This window comes from Lampetra fluviatilis, chromosome 72 (genome assembly GCF_964198595.1).
Source record: "Lampetra fluviatilis chromosome 72, kcLamFluv1.1, whole genome shotgun sequence".
NCBI classification, from domain to species: Eukaryota; Metazoa; Chordata; class Hyperoartia; order Petromyzontiformes; family Petromyzontidae; genus Lampetra; species Lampetra fluviatilis.
Window position 1 is genome coordinate 3,964,813 of NC_136346.1, and position 12,480 is coordinate 3,977,292.

The window sequence follows — 12,480 nt, forward strand, 5'->3', positions numbered from 1 at the left end:
CTTTGTCCTGAACTGATAACATTTGTAATATTGATGTCTATGGCACCCATATACACACTCCCTATTTACCTATGTACGTCATTTTGTCTGCCTTAACGCTTTAAACAAACTATTGGGTTTAAATTTCAACAAGGTACACAAAGCCAACAAACTAAGCCCCCGAATGAACACTCGCTATTTGTTTGTATCCTTGGTCCAATATAAACTTGGTAAATCAACCTACAATGTACGCTGATCTTAATGCTAACTGAGCCACAACGCGCATCTGCACATGCGTGGTTGCCTCGAGCAATGCAAACCGGTTGCTTAGTTTTGTCGCTAAAGACTTGGTGGCTATTTTGTTTACGAGAAAAAATGCCAAGAAAAACAACCTCCCAAGCAAAAAAGTGTGGCAGCATTGTGGCGTGCAAAACAAACGGAGCAGCTGCGGCTCTTAACAGCAACCAAACGTTGAAGGCAGTTTGGCAGCACGGGCTGAGTAAACTGCAGAACAGCCTGCATCAAGACAAGCCGGAGACTGCACCGTTACTGTTGCAAAAGCACAGGCTGAGGATAATCCTGGACAGCGTGCATGGGGAAACGAGCCAGACTACACAATTACTTTTGCAGCACGGGCTAAGAAAACACGTTTTAGCTCGTTTGGAAGGCTTTTTGGTGCTTTGCGCCTCGCCTGTTGCCCCCACTGATGTCCTTTCCCCCCCCCCCCCCTTTGAAATGTGCAGTTACTACTGTAGTGAGTTCCAGGAATACTGACGACGGAGTCGAGGCACACTCTTTTATTCAACTCAAGGGCAGTAACAATACTTGAAGGGGTAACGGCCCCTTCACCCATACTAGATGGGAAAACACCCCTAGCACTAGTTCCCCTGTCATATTCCCAGTCCTCTAATAGTGCTATGGGAGGCTATCTGATCCGGCCCTGGTAAAGCACGGATCCCGGCACCCAGCTAACCCGGCCTTGCTCTTACAAGAGCAGAGGTCCAGAAGCTTTGGGGCCGCGCCACTGGCTTGCCCTGCTCGGCCCTGACAAGGGCATCGAGACAGGGGAGTCCCAGGGCCTATTCTGCCAGTCTCCAGACATCACTGGTAAGCTTCTTCCACACTTGCCCCGAGCTCTCTGGCTCCCCGCCTTTTATAATAATCCCCTCCTATTATAGGAATCCCCTCCGAGGGGTGGAGTTATGGGGGATCACAGCTCCCCCATGGCCCCCCAGGGTTAACGGATGCGGACGTGGATGTAGACACCCGTGTCTGGGTGCAGACACCCTTATGTTTTCTGTCCGCCCTTCTCCCCGTAATAACCCCTACACTACTATAGTCGGTAAATGCTACTATAGTTACTAGACCTATGTAAGATGGCGGCGTGTGAGTGAGCGGCGTGTGAGTGAGCTTGTGAGTGTGAGCTGTGTGTGAAAATGAGTGAGAATGAGCTGCGTGTGCTGTGTGTGTGAGTGAGCTGTGTGTGTGTTCAAATTGAGATTGAGAAATTGAGATTTAAATTAAAATTGAGATTGGCAGGTGCAGGGGGGTTACAGAGCGGGCACTGTGTGGCTGACGAGAGTAGAGAAGAGTGCTGCTTGTTAGTGTGGCAGTTAGTATAGTAGTTAGTGTGGGAGTTAGTGTATTCGTTAGTGTGGTAGTTAGTGTGGTAGTTCGTGTGGTGTTAGTGTGGTAGTTAGTGTGGTGGTGTTGTGGTTGGTGTGGTACTTAGTGTGGGAGTTAGTGTGGGAGTTAATGTGGTAGTATGGTGGTTGGTGTGGTAGTGCGGTGATTGTCAGTGTGGTTGTTGTGGTTAGTGTGGTAGTTGGTGTTGTGGTTATTGTTGTAGTTAATGTGGTAGTTAATGTGGTAGTTAATGTGGTAGTTAATGTGGTAGTTAATGTCGTAGTTAGTTAGTGTGGTAGCCAGCCTGGCTACCACCCCCCCAGCCCAGGCCTATGTCGAGGCCTACGTCGGGGCCTATGTCGAGGCCTACGTCGAGGCCTACATAGAGGCCTACGCGCAGAAAACCACAGTGATATTCATGCGCTGGGCCGCCATTTTGGGCGCGCGCGGGAAGCCGTGGGGACGCGGGTTGCACATGCGGCCGCCATTTTGTACATACACGGGTGGCCTTGGAGATGTGGGGGTTGCACATGTGAACTATTTCTGGGCAAGAGCAGGTATTTTTTTTGTGCCACGTCGATTTCACATATTTTCACAAAAAATTGTAGATACTGGGGCAACCCTGAAGTGAGACTTCTTTGCCCAGTACATGGGTCAACCTGGAAGCATGACTTCCTTGACCCGGGATGTTGTACATTTGGGTACAGCATACTGGCTCGACCTTGAAGCGTGGTCACCACCCTATGTGTAATGTACAGTGTTATAATACTTACTGTTCTAATAAATGAGTATTGCCTCCCAAGGAGTGTGTGCGCCTAAATTCAACCCACTACATTTGGTGTTAGAAGTGGCTAACGCTAGGTGTTGTCCTAGTCAGTATAATATGCGGACGATTACTACAACTTACCTGGATGCTTTCACACGACGGGGACGTCGCTGCTTCGTTGCCATCGAGAGAGAGAGAGTGCCAAAGCCGGAGGGGAAAGGACGCCGCCGCTGCTGCGGGTGCCTGGGCGGGAAATTCGCGCGGGAAATTCGCGCGCACACCATGCGCCCGCGGCCGCCATCTTGGCGGTGGGTCGGAACGCCGTTCCCGCCATTTTCAACACCTGCGGAGGGAGATTTTCGGCCATCTCGGTGGCATCCTGTCGCAAGAGGATGCCGTGCTCACCATCAAAGATTCTTCAAGTTCCACCCTGCCATCCTCACAGCCTCTAAGGCGAGTCGTGACACAATGCACCCAGCCTTAAAAACACACCTCACCCATCTTACGCACGCCGGGTTGCGTTTGCGTGTTGTTTCATTTTTGCTTGCTGGACTGTGGTACGTGTTTTTCTGGCTGTGTGAGTGTAAAATGAACGCGGCGTCTGTGCTCGTGTGTTGCTGTGGAATTTTATTTTTTGTGTGCGGTTACGGCATCGGGATAGTTATCTTGATGGGGCATTTAATGATTAATTCATTGTCAAGTGTCTCGAGCTCCGTTAACGTCCTGTGGGTTGCCGTGTTAATGACTCGCGTTGTTACATCATTTATGTTGTTGCGGAGTCGCGATTGTTAATGGGTATACTGTATGGAGCTTCGCTGGTGATTGTTCATGTGTGACTGTCAGAAACTTTGATCGTGATCGTTGTCAATGTGTGACTGTCAGAAACTTTGATCGTCATTGTTTGCCAAGGTAAGACTGTATGGAGCTTTGTTCTTGATTGTTATAAATGTATAGACTATCGATCCTTGCTAGATAGTGTATGGACTGTTGGGTACTTGCTTGTGATTATTTACTATGTACTGATTGTCTGGGGTATTGCTTGTATGTGTTGTGATGTTGTGAAATTGTGATTGTGTGTGGGATGACTGAGTGTTGCGTGTTTCTAGAGTTGGGTGCCGAAGCCCCTACGGAAATCCCATGGTTGCGGTTGTGTAGGATTTTTGAATGACATGACCGGTGTGGTTCGAACTCGATGATGAGTTCGAGGGTGCCCCTTGGGTTCTGTGTGGTTCAGGAGTGCGTTGGGCTGTGGATTGCCGCCAGATGGCACCACTCTCTCCGCTAGATTGTGTACAGCCGATTGCTGCAATGCGAGTCTCCGAGAGAGTGATCGATGTGTCTTCTCTGTCTCGATTTTTTACAGCCGAACGCTGAAATGCGAGCCTGGTGAGAGACAAGCTTTAAAATTCCCCCCCGATACGGCTGACGCGTGAAACTGGTTGTGACACGCATCGGAAAGGCGCTGGGGTGGTCACATGGAAATTTCTCTCGATATGGCCGACGTGCACGGTTTTAGGATGGAGACGTCACGTCGGAAAGGCAGGGGGTGCTAACGGGTGACACGTAATGTCTGTGGTGGTCCTCAGTGAGGGCTGCTGGGACGCAAGCGCGGGAAACCACGGAAATGTGGTTCGGGGGTGCAGCCGCCACTTTGTACGAGTGTAATGTAGTAACTCGGCGGGAGACGACTTCACGGGTAGCACACTCTTTTATTTCACCAACTATAGTTACACGGGTGACTAACACCAGCTATAGTTACTCGGGTGACCAACACCCACTTAGTTACACGGGTGGCTAACACCAGCCTAACCCACACGGTTCTCCTGGCTATACCAACACGGGCTCTTACGCCCCGTAGCCTCTCGGAACACACCCAGCCGGGGTGTCCGTCTCGACTCAGGGTCCCACAGTCCCGACCCACATGGGCGTCGGACCACGGGTCCCACAGTCTCACCTCCGAGCCACACAGGGCCCCGGTCCTGACAAGGACAGCGGGACTAGGGGTCTCAGGGCACTACTTCTTCAACTCCGTCTTCAATCTTCAACTGGTTAACAACAACCACGAGTGCTCCCGCGCGTCCTCTTTTATGTCCATCCTGCGGACGTCGCTGAGAGCACCCATCCCATTTGACCAATCACTGCGCGCTGCCCACGATCCCCTTTTCTCACCTCGTGTCAGCACGCACAATCCCCTACGCCGCGCCGCCCCGTACTCACTCACTCCCGGCGCGCGCGTCCACACCACGCCCACATGCGTGCCCAACCCCGCACCCCGCGCCGCCCCGGAATCCATCACTGTCGGCGCACGTCAACACCACCACTACATCACCCCCTACCACATAGCTCGCAGCTGACCCGGCTGCTATAAAAATGTATTACTCCCCCCCCCCTCCCATGTGTGCCCCGTAACACAACAACAATCACAACAACACAACAAGAACAATATGTACAATCCGGCGAGTGACAACAATAAATGTGTATGCAAAAAAATAATAATTATCCGACTCGTGCAGCGTCCCATTCTTTCCGAGCGCCCCTTGAACGGGACATTACCCCGGCAGAGGGGGAACGCGGCGGCGAGCTCGGGTTTGAATTTTTTTTTTTTTCTTCATGAAAAGTGTTGTGTCCTAGCACGAGTCCGCCTTGCCGGTCCGTCGTACGGCACCCGACGCGGTTGACCGTCCGGTGGTGCCGGCAGTCCAAGAAGGCACGGGCCAGGCATCGGAGATCTGCGCGTGCCGCGGGGTTCCGGTTCCCGACGGTCAACAGCCGTCAGGTCCGAGACACCGGGTTTAGCTGGGACGACTTGTGGCCCTGGTCATCGTCCGGACGTGGTCCCGTGGCGCGCTGACGCGGAGCCCGGCACCCGGACGCGACGTGACCCCGAAGGCCGCAGTTGTAGCAGACGACGAGGGACGTCGTAGGTTTCGGTTGCTCCAGCTTGCGGGATGAACGTGTGGGCGAACGACCTCCCGTTCTCCACTCCCCCGGTCTTGATACGGTGAAGGCCTCCTCCCGAGCCGCAGCAGGCTGAGGCTCGGCGACCGTGGCGGCAGGTGCCGCGATCCCCGCCGATGCGCAGATGACCATCCGCTTGCGCTTGAGGACTTCGTATGCGTGAATACTCGTGGCAATCCCCAGGGAGCAGATGTCCATTTCGTCCGCCGTATTGATGGGGACTCCCAGGTCGTGAGCCAACGCCAGCAGCTGCTCCGTCACCATGGCGTCCTTCCCCTCCTTGTCCATGCGGGGAAAAGCTGCGTCCGCCAGGGCGAGCAGCGCCGTGCGATAGGCGAGCGTTGGTTCTCCAACCACCTTGCGCCGTTCGTAGAAATGGTGGCGACAGGTCGAGGGCGGGCCGAACACCTTAGCCATTAGATGTAGCGCTGCCTGGAGCATTGAGCGAGACGACCTTGGGGCAGATGTGAAGGCTGCAAGCGCGTCGTCGTCGAGCGTCGCTGGCAGCGCGCGTAGGGCAGTGGTGTCGGACCACCCCGACATTTCTTGATGTGCGAGGAACCTTCGTTGGAAGGCTCCCCAGTCGCCCCCGTCCACCTTGAACGCCGTCAGCGCGGGCAATCGTTGCTGGAAGACCCGGTCGTCGGCCTCCGAGGAATGATTTTCCCGCGCGCCACTGTGGTTATAGAAAATGTCGGCTCCGTCTGCAGGCGCATGATGGAGAGCTCTGGCGCACGCCGATGACGCGGGCTGCTCTGAGAGGAGATCTCCGCCCACGTGGTGTCCGCGCTTCCCGCCAACCGAAGGCGGACCCTCAAAAACGGCGCCAACTTCAAAACTTTTGGTGCGAAGCGCCTTCTGGCGGGATCCCTCCAGCCGCGCTCCCTCCTCCAACCCCGCAGCCGTCCCTCCACCCGCTGAAACGGTGATGTCCGCCAAAATTACAGCGGCGGCGAGCAGCAACTCCGCCAGGCGGGAGTGTGCGTCCTGTAGGCTGGTGTCGGAGGCAAGCGGAGCGTCGGCCATCGCCGCGAAGTGCTGCATCGGCGGCAACTCCTCGTCCTCTCCTTCCGAGGTTTGTGTCTCCGGTACGCCGTCGTCTTCCCGATCTCGCTCGTGGGTATGGGTAGTCTTCCTAGTATCCATTCTTTTCTTTGAAGACAGGTTTACTTCTGACGCCAGTTGTAATGTAGTAACTCGGCGGGAGACGACTTCACGGGTAGCACACTCTTTTATTTCACCAACTATAGTTACACGGGTGACTAACACCAGCTATAGTTACTCGGGTGACCAACACCCACTTAGTTACACGGGTGGCTAACACCAGCCTAACCCACACGGTTCTCCTGGCTACACCAACATGGGCTCTTACGCCCCGTAGCCTCTCGGAACACACCCAGCCGGGGTGTCCGTCTCGACTCTGGGTCCCACAGTCCCGACCCACATTGGCGTCGGACCACGGGTCCCACAGTCTCGCCTCCGAGCCACACAGGGCCCCGGTCTTGACAAGGACAGCGGGACTAGGGTCTCAGGGCACTACTTCTTCAACTCCGTCTTCAATCTTCAACTGGTTAACAACAACCACGAGTGCTCCCGCGCGTCCTCTTTTATGTCCATCCTGCGGACGTCGCTGAGAGCACCCATCCCATTTGACCAATCACTGGCGCTGCCCACGATCCCCTTTTCTCACCTCGTGTCAGCGCGCACAATCCCCTACGCCGCGCCGCCCCGTACTCACTCACTCCCGGCGCGCGCGTCCACACCACGCCCACATGCGTGCCCAACCCCGCACCCCGCGCCGCCCCGTAATCCATCACTGTCGGCGCACGTCAACACCACCACTAAACGAGCACGGGTAGCCTTGGAGATGCGGTTTGAGCATACGGCCGCCATTTTGTGCGCGCGCGGGAGCCGTGGCATAGGTTGCGCGTTGGGCCGCCATTTTTTTTATGCGCGCGGCAAACCGCGCAGATGTTCGTGCGTTGCGCCGCCATTTTGTGCACGCGCAGATAACCACAGCGATGTTCATGCGCCGGGCCGCCATTTTGGGCGTGCTCGGGAAGCCGTGGGGACGCGGGTTGCGCATGTGGCCGCCATTTTGAACGTACACGGGTGGCCTCGGAGATGTTTGGGTTGCACGTGTGAACTATTTCTGGGCAAGAGCAGGCACTTTTTTTTTGTGCCATGTCGATTTCACATATTTTCACAAAAAATGTAGATACTGGGGCATCCCTGAAGTGAGACTTTATTGCCCAGTACATGGGTCAGCCTGGAAGCATGACTTCCTTGACCCGGGATGTTGTACAACATCCAACGTTGTACCTTTGGGTGCAGCATACTGGCTCGACCTTGAAGCGTGACTTCCTTCAGCCAGCACATGGGTCGACCCTGAAGTGCGACTTCTCGACCTGGGACGTAGGCAGACGTCCGGAATGTTAAGCGGTGTGTGTAGGTGGGTGTTAGACTTTCGGTCTTCACCCTATTGCCACCTGTGGGGTGGATCAGTAGCAGAGCGGTGTGAGACCCTGCCATCCATGGGTTGGTTGTGTGATTTTGGTTTGATTACCGGTGTTGGTTGTGCATCCAATGCGTCGAAATCTATGTATTTTAGTTTTTCTTTTTTCCGCCGGGCGGAATACGATCATCTCCACTTCCCTGGGCCCGGGTGGCTGTCGTGTCCGACGAGCTGAGGCGCAGGCTTGTGGTGCTGTGCCTCAGGAGGTGGTTTCTTCTCGTCACAGGATTCTTGCACCTGCCGCCCTTGGAGTCGCCGGTTGTGCTGACCGGATGTGGACTTAAAGGGGGGAGTGGAGCGCCCGTACATCACTCCTGCTCATCCTGTTGCCCAACTCCTGGGGAGGGGCCGTGCCCTCTTTGGGCCATTTTCAAGTTCCCCCAGGACCTCCAGGAAGAGCGTGCTTGCTTCCTCCGAGGGCTCGGCCACACAAACTCCTTCGAAAGACTGGCCGCTGTGCATGACTCTGACGCCTTGTTGATTGCTTACACCGTTGTCGAACAGTCACATTAACATGTCGGTCCGTGCGTACAATTTCACATGGATGGGCTGTGCTAAGGGAAAAGTGGGTTGACCAGTTATTCTCGATGAACACGTGTTCTTGTTGGTTCCCCTCGTTCCAAACGTTTTACGCTTCCCCCCATCTCGGTGTTTGTACATATGTTCTCGCGGTAATTATTATCGTCGCCGGTTATTTATTGATGTTGTTGTTGGAGACTGTTTTTTCTGTATTGTCAGAGCCGGGATGGCTGTTTTTTTACATGGGGGAGGGTGATGTAATGATTGTATTATCACTACTGCGTACACACGCACACGTGTGACGTCACTATGCCGGGAGCGTCACTACCACGTGGGTCTACACACACACATGACGTCATCTAGATATATAAACATAGACATAACTTCATCCGAGAAGATGGATACAAATTGAGCAATTATTGGAAGGATGTTATTAACCAGGTAAAACCTTAACTGCTTTATGGTTTGCCTTAATATCCGCATCTACAGTCTCTTACACCCAGCTCTGCTCATTCCCATCATTCGGAAATTTGCCGTTGAATGTCGAGCTTGCAGCGCAGGTCATTTACCACTCCCTGCTCCTCAGGTTATCTGCCGTCAATGTCAATTTTGCTTCCCCCCCCACCCTCTTTATCCTTGGCGACACCCCCCTCCCTCCCTCATCTATATAACCCACTGTTACTAGCAGCTCTTTTGCCTACTTTAGCAACTGTTTTTTTCTGTGGTTGTTCCACCTGATGACGGACGCTTGTGTTGCGTCCGAAACGTCGATGTTTATTTATTTATTTAGCTATTTCTTTGTGCATATTTGTATTTACTTATTTGTTTATTTGTTTGTTTGTTCCTACGTGACTTTACCAAAAGAACCAAAGAGTATGGATCCTTGCACCCTATAAAAAACGACAGACCGCACAGAAGGACAGCCCTCGTGGCCCATTAATTCAGAGAATACAACATCGACATTGTGTGCTTAGTGAAACACTCTTACATGGAGAAAACTCACAGAGGTTTGTGAGGGCTACGCCTTCTTCTGGAAGGGTGATCCAGAAGATGCTTGCCACCTCCAAGGTGTGGGTTTTGCTGTGCAAACCTCAATCATTTAATGCGTGGCTGAATTCCCTATTGGTATTATTGAGTTTCTGATGATGTGGCGCATTCCCTTGGCCGGGGGGCACTCTGCCAAACTCATCAGTGCTCATGGGCCTATACTTGATGCAGACAATGATGCCAAGGAGGATTTTAATAAAGCTCTCGTCACTTCCATTAAAAACACACTGCGTACCGACAAGCTACTCCTCTTGGGATACTTTAATGCCAGGGTGGGCTCGGAACATCAGATTTGTGACCGTGTACTAGGCCGACATGGGCTGGGTGAGCATAATAGCAACGGGCTGCGGCGACTCTCCCTATGCTCCAAAGAACAACCTGTTCCGGTTTAAGCACAAACACAAGAACTCATGGCAACACTCCCGCTCTAAACACTGGCACCTGCTAGATTACATCATCATCCGTCAGTGCGACCACAAGGAGGTGCTAGTAACCCGAGCCATGAGTGGAGTGGAATATTGGACTGATCACCATATGATCAGAGCCAAGTTCCGCGTTGAGATCCATCCACGCCATCCAAGGAAGGCCCCAAATAAGAGACTGAACGGCAATGCTCTCAAACATCCAGTTGTCACAAAAAAACTCCCCCCAAACTCCCTCGACCCAAACAACACATGGACTGAGTTGCACACATTCATCCTAGAGGCGGCCTCCGAATCAAACCGGGTACACCAAAAAGCTTCACTAAGACTGATTTGAGGAGAACACTGTGCCAACATCCACACACTACTACAGACCAAATGCCTTGCCCACAAAGCCGTCCTTTCCGACCGAGACTCTGCCACTCTCCAGTGCTCCCTCTCCAAGGCCAAAGCAGAGTCCCAGTGCGCTCTCCATGCCATGGAGGACACCTGGTGGGTCCAAACAGCAGATGAGATCCAAAGCCGCCTCGCAGACGCAAACAACGCCCAAGGGTTTTATGATGCCGTCAAAGCCCTCTATGGCCACCAAAACAATCCATCGCCCCGGGCAGGTCTGCTGATGGCAACACGCTTTTCAAGGACCACCAAAAGATCTTGGAGAGATGGGCAGAGCACTTTTATAATATCCTCAACCACATCAACCCCACAGACCCGTTCATCCTCGAGACACTGCCTGATATCCCACCCATTCATGAACTCGACACTCCACCACAATTTTCTCAGGTCGACCAGGCAGTTAAAGGCCTGATAAACAATGAAAGTGCTGGACCCAACGGCCTCCAAGCTGAGATGCTGAAGCACGGGGGATACCTCCTCCTTCACTGCTTGCAACTTCTCATCAAGTCCATCTGGCTGTCCATAACCATCCCACAGGAATGGAAGGACGCGAATATTGTAGTTATCTACAAGAAGAAGGGTGACAAAGAGGCTTGCGGCAACAGCAGAGGTATCTCACTTCTTTCTGTCACCGGGAAGGTCCTTTCCAGGACAATGCACTACTGGCTCGCAGAGCAGAAATCCGAAAACTTCCTCCCAGAATCCCAGTGGGGCTTCAGGAAAGGCAGAAGCACCACCGACATGATCTTTGTGCCACAACAACTGCAGGAAAAATGCCGGGATCAAAACAAAGACCTCTTAATAGCTTTCATCGACCTCAAAGCATCCGACACCATCAACCGCGAGATACTCTGGCAGCAGCTCAAACTTGGGGTACTTCCCAAGTGTCAAAAAATTCTAATTCCAGAGTGGTGTTTGGTGAACTTCAATCAGAGCTCTTCAACGTTGAGGTCGGGGTCAAGCAAGGCTGTGTTCTGGCTCCAGAGATATTCAACATGCTCCTTGCTGCCATCACAAGCCTTGCACACAACTCCCTCAACGTGGTGGTCCACCTGTGCCAGACGGATTCAGCACATGGAAGACGCCATCTCACAGTGGAGATGCGAGAGATGCACCCAGACACCCCCAGAGACACCAACGCACAGCTGGAATAACGCCATCCGAGACCCAACACACGTGTCCGATTTGCAGCAGTGTGCGGCTGTCGCATTGGCATCCACAGCCACATGAAGTGGAACATACGCCAAAAGTGCTAGCCCACCCACAAGAGGAGCAATCGTCATCTTTTTCTATGGACAGCCAAGAGAAAGAGAGGTCTAGTAACTATAGTAGCATTTACCGACTATACTAGTAACTGCGCATTTTAAAGGGGGGGGGGGGGGGGGGAGGACATCAGTAGGGGCAACAGGCAAGGCGCAAAGCACCAAAAAGCCTTCCAAACGAGCTAAAACGTGTATTCTTAGCCTGTGCTGCAAAGGTAGTTGTGCAGTCCGACTCGTCTCCCCATGCACGCTGTCCAGGATTATCTTCAGCCTGTGCTTTTGCAACAGTAACGGTGCAGTCTCCGGCTTGTCTTGATGCAGGCTGCTCTGCAGTTAAACTCAGCCCGTGCTGCCCATCTGCCTTCATCGTTTGGTTGCTGTTTAGAGCCGCAGCTCCTCCGTTTGTTTTGCACGCCACAATTTGTTTGTTTGGGAGGTTGTTTTTCTTGGCATTTTTTTCTCGTAAACAAAATGGCCACCAAGTCTTTAGCGCCACAACCTCCCGTCAACACCAAGAAACCGGTTTGCATTGCTCGAGGCAACCACGCATGTGCGCGTTGTGGCTCAGTTAAGATCAGTGTACATTTTAGTTTGATTTACCAAGTTTATATTTGACCAAGGATACAAACAAATAGCGAGTGTCAATTCGGGGGCTTGGTTTGTTAGCTTTGTGTGCCTTGTTGAAATGTCAACCCAAGTGTTGAAAGCGTTAAGGAAGTCGGACAAAATGACGTTCAAATGCAAAGAGGGAGTGCGTATATGAGTGCCATAGACATTAATATTACAAATGTTATCAGTTCAGGACAAAGTAATTTTATACTATGTTTCAGGCTATAGGTCAAGTAGGCAAGTGGTTCGTGTATTTTCTAATTTTAACAGGTACGACTTAGAAGGAACATTCAAATCACCCCCAAAAAAGAGCACTGGTTTATGCGTCATCATATGCACGTTATTATGCAGGAGTGAATAAGTCCAGGAGAAATGGTCTTT

General features: G+C 52.5%; 1 protein-coding gene across 1 annotated transcript in view; it reads left to right on the plus strand.

The window, feature by feature from the left end:
• LOC144953089 (uncharacterized) overlaps positions 1 to 12,480 on the plus strand; it is a 405,883-nt gene that overhangs the window by 284,942 nt on the left and 108,461 nt on the right. The window lies entirely within an intron of this gene.